Source organism: Vidua chalybeata, chromosome 10 (assembly GCF_026979565.1).
Source record: "Vidua chalybeata isolate OUT-0048 chromosome 10, bVidCha1 merged haplotype, whole genome shotgun sequence".
NCBI lineage: Eukaryota > Metazoa > Chordata > Aves > Passeriformes > Viduidae > Vidua > Vidua chalybeata.
Genome location: NC_071539.1, coordinates 739,202 through 751,723, shown reverse-complemented (window position 1 = coordinate 751,723; position 12,522 = coordinate 739,202).

Sequence of the window (12,522 nt, the reverse complement as noted above, 5' to 3'; positions counted from 1 at the left end):
CGCCGCCCGCCCGGCGCCGCTCGCCAGGGAGGCGGGCGCGGAGCGCGGCTCGTCCGCCGCCACAGCCCCGCCGGGCGCGGGGCCAGCGCGGGCCGGGCCGGGCGGAGCCGCGCCGCCCGCTCCCGGTGCCGCTCCCGCCCCACCTGCGGCTCGGCTGGGGGCGGGCGGAGCGGCGCTTCCGCCGCCGGCGCGGCCCCTGCCCCGCTCGGTGGCGGGGACGGCCTGACCGCCGCCAGCCCTCCCTGCCCCGCTCGGTGGCGGGGACGGCCTGACCGCTGCCAGCCCTCCCTTGCGGCTCCCGGCCGTGCCCGGGCCGCGGGGCGAGCTCTCGGCAGGAGCCGGGCCGCGCTACCGCGGCTTGCTTGGGGAGAGCCGCGGGCGGCGCTTCCCGGCCCCGCGGGTCGCTGCAGCGGCAGCCCCGGGCCGCGTGTGGGGATCGGGTCCTGCCGGGGAACGTGTTTGATCGCACGCTTGGCACGGCAGTGCCACCACCCGTGCCTCAGCTGTGCCCCTCCACTGCCCGTTCTTTAGAGGCACCTGGCCGGCTGGGGCTGCCTGAGTGCTGCCAGCGGGCTGGGAGAAAGCTGGGAAAAATTGGACGTCGACAATGTATCTGCTGGGAATTCTGAGAAACTACATCACCCTGAAAAACCTGTAAAAATGGTGAAACTTGGCTGTGACTTTGGGACAACATATAGCTTGAACATACACCAATGGAGAACGGAGTCGATTTTAAAAAGAAAAACAAAATATGTCCTCATTTCTGTGCCAGGGCATGAGTTCTGCCATATCTAGCAGCCCACCCCAAGGGTTCCTGCACTCCCAGGAGGGGAGAGCTTCAGCACAGAGTGCTGAAATAAAGTGGCACGGGCGTTTTTCTGCTCTGTTACATTCACCAGTAATTACAACATACCCTGATTTTGCTATCTGCTCCTCTACAATTAAAATCTGCCGCTGCTTCCACTGGAAAAAAATAAGGAGTCCTGTGTTTTAAAAGCCATCTTGTCACAGCACAGGGAGCATTTACGTGAGAAATTAGCTCCACTATCAAATGCCACATTGGCTAGGAATGTGAAATACATTATAGAATGCTTCCCTAGTACTGAATCACGAAGCTGAATTATTTGTCTGGTTTCTCTCAAATGAATGAAAAGCAAAATCTAGGTGTGATTCTGTCCCTGTGTAATTGGCAGAGCAGAAATAGCTGGAATGTTTGGAGATGCTGGAGGCCAGGCCCTGCCTGCACAGTGAGAGCTCTGCCGTGCAGGGGGTGCTCACAATGACTTGCTGATTTACAGATGGGCACCCACTTAGGCTCCTGGCTAAACTTGAATGGAGAAGGGACAGAAAAAACCTTGTTAGATTTGTAATTGTCTTCTCCATACTTGCAAGACTTGAATTTGCCAGATTTCATATATCACTGAATAAGAAAAAACATTGGAGTAGATTGAAAGTGCTTTCTTCTCTTTTTAAATATATGAAAATTTAATTTATACTGAGTCTGTTTAACAATCAGAAAAAAATATAGAGGAAAATGTAAGGACCAGACAACTCTGTGTACATGTACTTAAACTTCAGATGTATTATTAATTCTTCTGCCAGGAGAACCCAGTAAAACAAAAAATCTTGCTAAGAATCAAATTAAGCAATGCACAAAGAAATTAAAATGAACAAATGTGCATGTCCACAAATGAGACAAGACTGCAAATCGCCACTCCAGCTTCAAACAGCCAGAGCTGAAGGGAAAAGCCACAGGCAGAACCTAAGATGCTGGTTTAGTTGTCACTTGGGATTTCCCAATGGATTATTTCTAAAATGATGTCTTAACTTTCCACATTAAATTGCCAAGCTATTGGATATAGTTGCAGCATATTACTTAACTCATAAATCCTAATTATTATGACCGAGGTAATCAGCTTTTACAAGATCATTCTCTTGCACATACTTATTCACTGTGCTACAATTACGGGAGTAATTTTGATTCCTGAGCAGCCACCTCACTGTTCCATTTCATGCACAGTGAAAGAGAAATAAAACCTTACAATAAAATTGCCATCATCAGGAAAGTAAAATCAACTCTGTAATTTAAGAGAAGAAAGAAATGTAAGCGTGGCTGTGAAGCCTTCCGACAAAGGCAGGGCACTGGAATCCCCGAGGCTGCTGGGCAGCAGTGCCCAGGTGAGCACAAGGTGAGCTGCTCAGGGCAGGGCAGCCAGTCCTTCCCTGGGGCCAGGAGCCTGCCCAGCGCAGGGCCTGCAACGCTGCACCCTGGGGATGGGGGCAGAACCTGCAGGGAAGCTTTCCACCCATCTCCACAGCACTCCAGTTAACCCAGATACGGACCCTGAGCATTTATGAGGGAGAGTTTTAAGTGAACCTCCCATTTCCCAGCCATAAGACCTAAAGGCTGGTGTCAGGAATCAGCACCAAACCAGAAGCATTTCCATACCTGCCTGCGGGCAAACACTCTGGGATATCCACGTTTATCATGACCAGCATGGGGCAGGTGTGCACAGATATGTTCAGTGGGGAACATTTTTATTGCCTGAAAATCTACCAAGGAAAATGGAGGATTATTCTTCTGCTCCCTACATCCACATCAAAAGCACACTTTGCCTCTCTGTGCAATCAAAGAGCAAAACCAGCAGTGAGACCTGGCTTTATTTATGACCCAAATGCTTCATGTCTCAAACACAGTGCTCCCTGCTCGTGTCCTGTAGGATGGTCCTGGCCATGCCCTGCAGCTCCAGAGCTGTGCAGGTGACCCTGGCTGCTGGCTGGAGCCCAATCCCTGCTGCCTCTGGCCTCCCCAGGGGCATTCCCAGCACATCTGTCCCCTCTGTGCCCCCAGAGAGGGGAGGGCTGGAGCGGCTCCAGGACGAGTGCCCAGCTGCTGTTAATGCCCAGAGGAGCCAACTGCATGTCCCATCTGTATTAGCTGCCAGCTAGGGAGCAGCAGTATAAATAACATTCTTCTGAAACTCTTCTGTTTCCTTGGTCTGTTCACAGGCAGCTGAAGAAGAGCCAGCCGTGCTCTGCTCAGAGCAAGTCTCTGTCCCAGGATTAGCATGCAGGGCAGCTAAGGCTCCCTCTGTCCCACAGAGGCCCTTCCCAAGCACAGGAGTGACAGGGGTCACCGCAAGCACAGACAAGACGAGGTGTCAGTGTGCTGGAGCCAGGCACTGGGGACACCCTCTGTCACTGGTTTCACTGCTTTTCCAGGGCCATGAACCAAGGGAGTGGAGCCTCTTTCCAATGCGAGTAGCAGGATTTTCCCAGGGAGGACACGGTTACTCCAGCAACACAGGCAATCCCACAGCACTGCCAGAACTCAGGAAGGGTCGAGCCTTCTGACCTCCTGACCCCTCCTTCTTTTCTCTACAACTGTACATAGGCTGTGAGAGACTTTACTCTGAACACTGCCCAGCCAAATTTTAGCTGTAAATCAATCCAAGATGGCAGAAGACATTTAATTATTCCTATTTTCCTCTTAATTGCTTTTTTTTTTGGTGTTGCTAAAACACTCAGCAATAATAGAAAGCTTTGCAGCATTCACTAAAAGCTTCAGGGGAAAACCACATCTCATTGTACTGCAGGAATAAAGGACCTGGTAATGCCCATGGAGCACCAAAGTTGAAACAAGATGCTGTTTTGCTGCTCAACTGGGATGAAAAGAAAGAGAGTAAGAAAGAATGTGTACCCAAGAAACTCAACTGAGGACAGAGGTGCTGCTGCCTCTGTTACTCCTGTCATGGAGGTTACAAATTCTTCTCTGTGACTGTAAAATGAACTTTGTATTTGCTAATATCCAGACTGATATTACTTGTTTCCCAGCCGATTTCCCAGCACTATTTCCTGATCACGTCTCGTCCTTTGCTGCCTCAGAGGTGGGTGCAGAGATTGTCTCCTCTGTGAGAGAAGGAGGGTATCTGGCAGCTCCATCATTTATAGAGCTGACTGGGAATTTTCCAACTGGAAGTATTTGAGATTTCAATATGGTAATCGTATTTTGTGTGTGCATAATTCATATCTTGATGTGAAAAACATTTCCCACCTTGCTTGAATTATATGTTCTTCTTTGGTTTTGCTTTTAATTTCCCAACACAGTTTATATCTCCCAATGCTTTCACTAGTAAAACTCCCACAGGCTTCAAGGTAGGTAATCGTGCCCAGTAAGATTAGGTCAGTCTAATATTAAAGTAGGTAATTTCTGTCAAAGATTATAAAATTTCCCAAAAGTTACACCTATTTCTAATTTTTGTTCAGTGAATATGAAATGAATCTGAATATTAAAAGAGAATTGTGAAACTGGGAAGTGTGTCCCTTCACCTCCAGTTTAGTTATATACATTCTTTTTTCCAGTATTACAATTCCGTTTTAAAATTCTGACAGTGAATTTCCCCTCAGTAATTCAAAGACCATTCTTTCCATAGGAGAACAGTTAAGAGAAAGTCCTAGAAAAAGTAGATAAAAGCTCTTTAATCTGATGAGTGTATTTCATAAGATGTTGCTATTTAAAGAGTTTGGAGGATTTCAAACATGACCTAACAAAAGGACGGAGGCACTGCTTGCCATAGCTGAAGAGTTTTTGTGGTTGCCATTAGAAACTCAGGCAAGCTGGGAGCCTGCACGGACAGTGAATGCAGCTCAGGGCTGGATTGCTGGCTCTGCTTTGTTCTCCCTTTGTCAGCTGTGCACAGAAATGCCTGAGCAAGTGACAGGGGGACCGGGGCAGGTCCCAAAGAGCTGCTGCTTATTCCCTAAGTGGTTTTTATTTCTTTTTAAGGAATGAACATTCTGCCCATAGAGAAATTAAAACCAAACCAAAACACACACACAAAAAAGGAGAACCCCAATGTTTTTTTTTAATTTGTTTCCTTGTTGATAGCTAGTCATTTCTGGGTGTGATACATCCCACTCTGCAGTGGGAGCAGGGGTCACCTCTCCTCAGCCCTTCCAGGCACCCAGTGCTGACTGGACGTGCTGGGGGCTCCACAGGCCCCTCTGGCTCTGCAGCCAGGGCAGCTGCTGTGAACAGAGGCTGAGACTTCCCAAGGCTGACTCTCAGGTGAGAACGTGAGCCCCAGGGAATGGCTTGCCTTGACTGCACGGCTCACCTCAGTTCTAGCTGACGAGGCAGAGGCTGCTCAGAGGTTGGACTCATCATCTTAGAGGTCTTTTCCAACCTAACCAGTCTTGTGATTCTGCAATTGGGGTGATTTTAGAAATGCTGAACCTGATTTAGTTTCAAACAACTGATTAACCTGCAGTTATGTGCCAGCTTTCCCCTTTGCTGCATTGAAATGCTGGAATTTTGTGAATGCCATAGCAACAGCATCAGAAAGTGAGGAAATCTGGAGTGCGAGGCAGGGAAGCTTGTGTCTGTTTTTCTCTAATGAGCTGAAGCTCTGAAGCATGCCTTTCCCCCTTAAATTCCAGCTTCCCATTCGTACTCCCCACAGCCAGGCTCCACGCCTGGCTTGGCTGCAGTCCTCCAGTGGAAACTATGCATGGATGGATGCAGAGCCTGTGCCTGCCAGGGGCTGGGGACCTTCCTTACTCAGTCAGCAAGCCCGGCCTTGGGCTGAGCTCGGCCTAATTGCACCCAAATAACCACGAGTTTGAGCAAATTCCCTGATCTGCTGACAGGGGCCTCTCTCACCCTTCCCATCCCCCTGCGCCTTTCCTAAACATTTTGAAAAATTGGCACTTCTCTTATTATCTTTCCTCTCCAAGCTATTAAAAATGTTCCTAATTCAACTCTGATCCTACTAATTAGCTCAAGTACATTTTAATTAGTGGGATTTATTCTGCTGTTGGACGTGCCAAAATTCAATTCTAAGGTTTCTCTAAGCTCAGTTTCTTGAGTGTCTCTTTTCCAGTCAGACCCAAGCTCTAATTTTCTAGCAGTCACTTCAGTGTTCTTCTCATTTGGAAATAATTTCTGTCGTATTATCTAAGTCCTTTTTTCATCCTTCACCTTACTGTGACTTATTACCTGGCCTGTGACCACACAGAACAGAGTTGATATTCTAGACCTGATAGGTGCAGTCCTGAGGAGGACAAAAGGAGAGTGGGTGAGTAAACTGGGATATTGCAGGAGAGGAAAGCCCTTCAGCTGGAACAGCAGCAGGTCAGGAGCAGTGAGAGTCTGAGAATTCATACAGCGCTTCTAACAAGACTGAAAAGGGAGAGACAAGGGGGTAGAGACACACACTGAGCCAAAAACAGATTCCCAAAAGAAAGGAACTCTGGTTTCAAAAGGAAGGGGAAAAAGGAGTGGATGGAGCAAGCCCTGCTTTGCCAAGGCCTCTGATGCAGCAGCATGGCCAGTGCACTCTGCCTGTGCAGCAAATCTGGCTGAGACCGTTCATTTTATCAGTGAAACAAGTCCCCACAGACAAAACAATTTCATTGCTTTTTAGTTGGTTTCAAAATTAGTCACAGACTGATTTCATTCCTTAAATCAAACTGAAGGTGATCAAGACCTTGCAAAAGGCTTTCTTCCAGAGAGGCAGGGTTGGACCCAAAATAAGCAGAAGCCTTGCCCAGCATCAGTGCCATGGAGAATAAACTGGTTTATAAATGCTAATAAGGAGTTTAAATGCTTTTCAAGTTACTCTGACAAAACTTGGCACGAGAGCCATGCAAAATGATTTCTTCCAGCAGGTCAGCTGGCCAGCATGGGCCCGGCACGGAGCAGAGGCTGGGCAGGATCCTTCCACATACTTTACCTAGTTGGGAAGAGCTGGAACAGGCACGAGCCTGTCTCAGAGCATGAGGACACAGTGCTCCGAGCTGCAGCGGCTTTGCAAGGACCTTACAAGTACCCGGAACGCGAAGGGAATGTGGCATCGCCGAGGTGGCCATGGAAACAAAGGAGGAGCTGTCCTGGAGGGCCGGGACAGCACCTCCGTGTGTGCAGGGTCCAGCTGAGCTGTGTCCTTTGGGGACAGCACCTCCGTGTGTGCAGGGTCCAGCTGAGCTGTGTCCTTTGGGGACAGCACCTCCTGTGTGTGCAGGGTCCAGCTGAGCTGTGTCCTTTGGGGACAGCACCTCTGTGTGTGCAGGGTCCAGCTGAGCTGTGTCCTTTGGGGACAGCACCTCCGTGTGTGCAGGGTCCAGCTGAGCTGTGTCCTTTGGGGACAGCACCTCCGTGTGTGCAGGGTCCAGCTGAGCTGTGTCCTTTGGGGACAGCACCTCTGTGTGTGCAGGGTCCAGCTGAGCTGTGTCCTTTGGGGACAGCACCTCCGTGTGTGCAGGGTCCAGCTGAGCTGGCTGTGCTCTCTGAGGAGCTGAGAAAGGCATCTGCAATGACTGAACCCCCACAGTGCCTCCACAGCACACTGACAGTGCTCTGTGGCCTTCTAAGTGATGAGAAGGAGCCTGTGGATTGTGATTCCTGTTCTGGCACTGTTCATATTTGTACAATGTGCTTTGCATTTCATTTTTACAGGCTGCTATTGTATATTTTGTAAGGAGGGGTTTTTAATGGTGAATTATGCTCCTTTGGGGTATAGAATACAAAGGTAAGAGTGGATTAAGGTACCAAGCATACAGCAAGAACATTTCTTTCTCAGAAAATGTTGCCTGGCTTCTTCCTAGCAAGTTCTGTGCTGTTAAATACCTCCGGATTCCTCTGTGGTGTCAAAGTGCTTTTGTTTCATTTACAGTTTTACTCAGTTTCTCAGGAGATGAAAGGGAAATAAAGTGACTGAAAATGTTTTCAAATGCAGTCTGAAAGCAAGAGAAAACTTTTGTTTCATTGCTTGGAAACCCAAAAAGAGAACTACTGCAAGGAGCAGTTTGCTGTGAGACTCAGTGCTTCCTGTTCTTGTTTCTGCATGTTCTTTCTCTCTTAAGAATTCAGACAAATAAGAAGAGGGACACTCAGCCGCTGGCATGCTCTGCCCCGGGGTGCTGAATTCAGCTGGCACTGCCCAGCCCTGTTCAGCACCTCCCCACGCAGGGTCAGTGCAGCCACTGGGGATAACATTCCCTGGGAACGCTGTGATGCTCTTTATGATCCCGTGTTTTTCAGTGATAAAAGCCAGACACCAGAAGGAAATAGAGAACATGTTTTTCTCTCTAAGACAGAAGAGGAGAACATGTCTTAACAGCCAGTTTGCTCTGCTCAATACCTACTTGCTCTGTGTTATAATTAATCAATTCTTCAAGTAGAAAAATAACCAAAGTACATGATTTAGTCATCTCACTGTGAGTTACATGGGCTCGTTGAACAGACCCATTTTTAAAGCTCAGATATGTTAAAAATAAGATGGAAACGCTTTCATGAGGTGAGCTGTTGAGTAGTGAGGGGAGAGAATGTTCATTTTCATCCAACAAGATTTTTTCTATCTGTATTTCTCTGGATTTCCCTGGGTGCAGCTTTGCCTGTACCTTGTGGACTCCTGTGACGTGGCAACGACTGCACAATAAAGCTGCCGGGAAAGGAATTTGGTCTGACAGAGCAGCCCGAGCCCGCACAGCCACACCTCTCCAGTTGTGCCAGGATGGATTCGCAGTGTCCCAGCTCCTTTGGAAATGCTCCTGAACGAGTTTGCCGACTTAGAGTTAGGTTCTAAGCTAATGCCAAATACAAGTTTAAATCAGTATACAATAAAAATGAAGGACCTTGTGTCCAGCTGGGATGTGAGGAGAGTCCTTCAGCAGCTTCAGCACTGACCTTGGGCCATGGAGGGAAACAGCAAAGTGCAAACTGTCACCCACTAGAAACAGTGAAACAGCTTTTTTTCATAGCTTCATTTTCTTAGTGGGATAAAAACAAATAATTTCTTGGAGGAACTAATGATCTGAAGAACAAAATACTAATTAAATAGGGTGCTTTCAGACCATAAAACCATGCATATGCCTTAATAAAGCAAGCACACAACAGTTCAACTTGTACCCTGATCCTCTTTACTTTGCTGTTGATGTTTAACTTGATTTCTATCCACAGTAACATTCACTGCAGCACCTCAGGGCAGGAGGAAACTGAGTCTGGAACAGCCTTTTTTTTTTTGCACTGCTGAAAGCCCTCAGCCCCAAAACATCACAAGAACTGGAAATGCTCAGAGAAGTGGAAGAGAAGTGGTAGAGAAGGCAGAAACACTGACCAGTGACAACACCAGTCCATGCTGTGCATTTTAAGCAGTGCCCAGTGTCCACAGTGCTGCAGGGCCCAGCACAGCAACCAGCTTCCTCCAGGGGCAGAACCCAGCCTGTCTAAGGGCAGAGCCCAGCCTGTCCAGGGATAGAGCCCAGCCTGTCTAAGGGCAGAACCCAGCCTGTCTAAGGACAGAACCCAGCCTGTCCAAGGGCAGAATCCAGCTGCTCTGAGGGAGGCTTCTGAATAATTTTAACAGTTTTTGCCTGTAGCACAGGATACAACAGCCTGCTGGGTGTCCAACTGCAGCCAGCCAGAGACTGAGTGTTTAAAAAACCATTCCCAAAGCTCCTGAGAATTTGAAGGGAAATATTTAAGGCAGAAGCAAGATACCTACAAAAGGACAGCCAGCTGCAGATGCTCTTATCCTTGTGCGTGAAAAGCTAGGAATACTTGAAATACTCCAGATATTATGACTGGGCAGCAAACACCACAGCAAAGATCTCTTTGTTTTAAGTAAACCATTAACAGAGCAGCCTAATCACAATGATAAAAACCACACTGATATTCTTGGACTAAACTCCCTCACTGTAACTGTCTATCCAAAACTAAAGCTGCAAAAACTGAGATGCTTCCAATATGGGAAAAAACCCATAAAGAACAAGCTCCTGGGACACAAAGATTGGAAAGCTGATCTTTGCAACACAGGAGCTTTACTAGAAGTATGAAGTATTATAGCAAAGGAGGTCTGCTCTAAAATTTCAGTCTAAAAATAGTCTTTCACACAGAGTCCTACTCTGAGTGAATAGATAATATTAATATAATATAATTAGAAACCTTTCTTTGTCCTTTGCACAGTCACATTCCAATTCTTAATTACCAGATTGATTTAATACATGGTTATGTTTTCAGAAAGAAAAGTGTGTTTTAACAACAGTCCATACCTGCTTTCTTAAATTCCTTGCATTATTGCACCTGGAGGGATTTAGGTACCAATATATTTGGCATTATTTACACTGCTTCTATTTTGAACCAAACAGGTTTGTGGAGGAAAAGAAAACTAATAAAAATAAGTGTTTCTCAGTTCTCCTGTCTTTTCTGTTACCACATACACAGGTCAAACACAGCAAGGAAATAAGTCTTCAGTTTAAATATCCAGTTTTTATGTGGAGTTCTACACCCACAGGAAACTGATATGGAAAAGAAGAAGGTAATGATAAGGAAACCCTTTTTTCTAGTCTCACACATCTCAGTCCTGCAGGACCTTGCCTTTATAAACCCCATACAAATAATTTCTTCCCACCATGCTTCAATTAATTGCATAGTTTTGAGTAAATCAGAGCATCAGCTGCCAGCCCCTCTGCTCCTGCACAGGTCATGTCTGTTTAACAAGATCAGCCTGCACTGTCCCAAATCTGCTCATTCACCTTGTTTTCATAAAGCACAATTGTAATTCTTTCCTTGCTTGGCAGAAAGCTCAACAGAAGTATGGCCTTAATCCATTAAAAACATTAAATCACATTTGCAGATGGTGAGCCCTTGGCTCCTTCCCTGCCATGGGAATCTCTCTGATGTGCCAACGCAGGCCTTGGTGGCAGCCCTCATCCTGCCCGGGACAGGCCAGTGGAGCCAAGGACAGGACAATGTCCCCATCCTGACTGTGTCAGCAGAGCCAGGGCAGGGCCAGTGCCCCATCCTTGCTGTGCCAGTGTGTAAGGGAAGTGTGCTCACACCACGGGTGCTGCACCCTGGCATTCAGCACAGAAACAGGGAGGAGGCATGCTTTATTTGGGGATGAGTATGGAAACACTGCTTGTATTCTACACACTTCAATTAAGGAATTACTTGGGCATTTTAGGCTCTTTTATAGATATCTGTGCTTACATGTACAAATGGACATCTTGTTTTCCCTAGAGAAAAGGGAGCAAGAGAAAGGCACACAGAGGGGACCAGGGACAGGGACAGGGACAGGGACAGGGAAAGGGACAGGGACAGGGACAGTGCCACTGCACTGGCAGATGCCCCCAAAGCTGGAAGGGCAGAACCAGGCACATCCCATTGAGCAGGAACAGGGCTGCTGGAGAAGCTGTGAAGGATCTGTCTGGAAGGACTGAGAGACCCTTCAGGGCTGTAAGAGCATTGGAAAGTCCCCTGCGGAATGAGGGAGTCCCAAAGGGAAGCAGGGCTGGAAGGGGAGCTCTGGCTCTGTGCCCACTCAGCTCTCCATTCCTTTAGCTGGCACACAGCAGTGCCAGGCCTGGTGCTGAGCAAGGGAAAGCTAGTGCAGGTTCTTTTCTTCTTTTAGCACATTCATTAGTCTCATACCTGTGCGTGCTCACACACTCTCATAAACCTTCATCAGAAAAGGTTCTGTGTCAGGTCCTTTGTGCCAGCCCTGCCCTCTGCCCAGCTGAGCTGCCTGCCAGGGGGCCCCCAGAGCAGCAGCTCAGGGACAGCCCTGGCTCCTGGGGAAGCACAAGCATTCACAAGTGCCACTGACAAAGAGGAGGGGTCCCTTTACCCTGGGACTGTTCTCCACTGTCCTGCTCCCTCCCAAAGGGGACAGATATTTCCCTCACTTCTGCAGAGGGAGGACAGGCAAATAATGAATCCCAGAATGGGTTGTTCCTTCAGAGGCTCCCAGTAACCAGAGGCGATGCCAGGCTGGCTGTTCCCAAAACGAGCTTTGCGCAGGCCTGCAGCTCAGGACAGCAAATGGAAAGCAGCCACTGCTCACACATAAGAGCTCCTGTCAGGGCAAAAGAAAAGCTCAGCATGGGTTTAGTTCTGTATTTAAAAAATACAGTGGGGAAAGCTCTTCACAAAGCTAAACAGAGGCAGCTGAGCTGGCAGCTACACCAGCCCCACATTGACGAGCTCAGAACAGGCCAGTTCTGAATCCATTAGGAGAAAGATTGCAAGATACTATTTTAAAAAGATCCATTTCTCCACCAGGCCATGCACCATCATTTCACTCACACATACTTCACATTGTGTCCATTCCTATTTTCTATGGAGAAGTGAAAAGACTATTCTGAGAAACCAAATTGGAACAGAATAGATTGAAATGTGCCTTTGTGATAAACAATGTTAAAGACTGTTCACTTTAAAAAGAGCAAACTATAAAAAAGAGTCCTTTTAAAAATCAATCACATGTAAAGTAGGAATAATTACTATGATTCTTAAACAACTTAGGAATTAGTTCATACATTTCAATACCTATTAAGGGTAAGACAGAGAGCAGAAGTGTCCTGCCTTGGAGATTAATTTATTTCATAAGTCACTGCTAAACAGACACTGTGTCTTACAGGGAAAGGGATGAGATGGAACAAAACATGACTGGAGAGAGAATTATCCAAGACATGGAAAAACAAGTGAAGAACAGGCAGTTCCAACTTCTGTATTCACAGGCCAAA